This window comes from Rattus norvegicus, chromosome 1 (genome assembly GCF_036323735.1).
Source record: "Rattus norvegicus strain BN/NHsdMcwi chromosome 1, GRCr8, whole genome shotgun sequence".
Taxonomy (NCBI): Eukaryota; Metazoa; Chordata; class Mammalia; order Rodentia; family Muridae; genus Rattus; species Rattus norvegicus.
In genome coordinates this window covers 82,397,547-82,400,310 of record NC_086019.1, presented here as the reverse complement: position 1 = coordinate 82,400,310, position 2,764 = coordinate 82,397,547, and positions in this window count along the sequence as shown.

The window sequence follows — 2,764 nt, the reverse complement described above, 5'->3', positions numbered from 1 at the left end:
ATGTCTCCCTTTTCATTTCTGATTTTGTTAATTTGGACGCACTCTCTGTGTCCTCTCGTTAGTCTGGCTAAGGGTTTATCTATCTTGTTGATTTTCTCAAAGAACCAACTTTTGGTCCTGTTGATTCTTTCTATGGTCCTTTTTGTTTCTACTTGGTTGATTTCAGCTCTGAGTTTGATTATTTCCTGCCTTCTACTCCTCCTGGGTGTATTTGCTTCTTTTTGTTCTAGAGCTTTTAGGTGTGCTGTCAAGCTGCTGACATATGCTCTTTCCTGTTTCTTTCTGCAGGCACTCAGCGCTATGAGTTTTCCTCTTAGCACAGCTTTCATTGTGTCCCATAAGTTTGAGTATGTTGTATCTTCATTTTCATTAAATTCTAAAAAGTTTTTAATTTCTTTCTTTATTTCTTCCTTGACCAGGTTATCATTGAGTAGAGCATTGTTCAATTTCCACGTATATGTGGGCATTCTTCCCTTATTGTTATTGAAGACCAGTTTTAGGCCGTGGTGGTCCGATAGCACGCATGGGATTATTTCTATCTTTCTGTACCTGTTGAGGCCCGTTTTTTGACCGATTATATGGTCAATTTTGGAGAAAGTACCATGAGGAGCTGAGAAGAAGGTATATCCTTTTGCTTTAGGATAGAATGTTCTATAAATATCCGTTAAGTCCATTTGGCTCATGACTTCTGTTAGTCTGTCGACATCACTGTTTAATTTCTGATTCCATGATCTGTCCATTGATGAGAGTGGGGTGTTGAAATCTCCCACTATTATTGTGTGAGGTGCAATGTGTGTTTTGAGCTTTAGTAAGGTTTCTTTTACGTATGTAGGTGCCCTTGTATTTGGGGCATAGATATTTAGGATTGAGAGTTCATCTTGGTGGATTTTTCCTTTGATGAATATGAAGTGTCCTTCCTTATCTTTTTTGATGACTTTTAGTTGGAAATTGATTTTATTTGATATTAGAATGGCTACGCCAGCTTGCTTCTTCTGACCATTTGCTTGGAAAGTTGTTTTCCAGCCTTTCACTCTGAGGTAGTGCCTGTCTTTGTCTCTGAGGTGTGTTTCCTGTAGGCAGCAGAATGCAGGGTCCTCGTTGCGTATCCAGTTTGTTAATCTATGTCTTTTTATTGGGGAGTTGAGGCCATTGATATTGAGAGATATTAAGGAATAGTGATTATTGTTTCCCTTTATATTCATATTTGGATGTGAGGTTATGTTTGTGTGCTTTCATTCTCTTTGTTTTGTTGCCAAGACGATTAGTTTCTTGCTTCTTCTAGGGTATAGCTTGCCTCCTTATGTTGGGCTTTACCATTTATTATCCTTTGTAGTGCTGGATTTGTAGAAAGATATTGTGTAAATTTGGTTTTGTCATGGAATATCTTGGTTTCTCCATCAATGTTAATTGAGAGTTTTGCTGGATACAGTAACCTGGGCTGGCATTTGTGTTCTCTTAGGGTCTGTATGACATCAGTCCAGGATCTTCTGGCCTTCATAGTTTCTGGCGAGAAGTCTGGTGTGATTCTGATAGGTCTCCCTTTATATGTTACTTGACCTTTTTCCCTTACTGCTTTTAATATTCTTTCTTTATTTTGTGCGTTTGGTGTTTTGACAATTATGTGACGGGAGGTGTTTCTTTTCTGGTCCAATCTATTTGGAGTTCTGTAGGCTTCTTGTATGCCTATGGGTATCTCTTTTTTTAGGTTAGGGAAGTTTTCTTCTATGATTTTGTTGAAGATATTTACTGGTCCTTTGAGCTGGGAGTCTTCACTCTCTTCTATACCTATTATCCTTAGGTTTGATCTTCTCATTGAGTCCTGGATTTCCTGTATGTTTTGGACCAGTAGCTTTTTCCGCTTTACATTATCTTTGACAGTTGAGTCAATGATTTCTATGGAATCTTCTGCTCCTGAGATTCTCTCTTCCATCTCTTGTATTCTGTTGGTGAAGCTTGTATCTACAGCTCCTTGTCTCTTCTTTTGGTTTTCTATATCCAGGGTTGTTTCCATGTGTTCTTTCTTGATTGCTTCTATTTCCATTTTTAATTCCTTCATCTGTTTGATTGTGTTTTCCTGGAATTCTTTCAGGGATATTTGCCATTCCTCTCTGTAGGCTTCTACTTGTTTATTAATGATTTCCTGTGTTTCCCTAAGTGTGTTCATGTCTTTCTTGAAGTCCTCCAGCATCATGATCAAATATGATTTTGAAACTAGATCTTGCTTTTCTGGTGTGTTTGGATATTCCATGTTTGTTTTGGTGGGAGTATTGGGCTCCGAGGATGGCATGCAGTCTTGGTTTCTGTTGCTTGGGTTCCTGCGCTTGCCTCTCGCCATCAGATTATCTCTAGTGTTACTTTGTTCTGCTATTTCTGACAGTGGCTAGACTGACCTATAAGCCTGTGTGTCAGGAGTGCTGTAGACCTGTTTTCCTCTCTTTCAGTCAGTTATGGGGACAGTGTGTTCTGCTTTCGGGCGTGTAGTTTTTCCTCTCTACAGGTCTTCAGCTGTTCCTGTGGGCCTGTGTCTTGAGTTCACCAGGCAGCTTTCTTGCAGCAGAAAATTTGGTCTTACCTGTGGTCCCGAGGCTCAGGTTCGCTCGTGGGGTGCTGCCCAGGGGCTCTCTGCAGCGGCAGCAACCAGGAAGACCTGTGCCGCCCCTTCCGGGAGCTTCAGTGCACCAGGGTTCCAGATGGTCTTTGGCTTTTTCCTCTGGCGTCCGAGATGTGTGTGCAGGGAGCAGTCTCTTCTGGTTTCCCAGGCTTG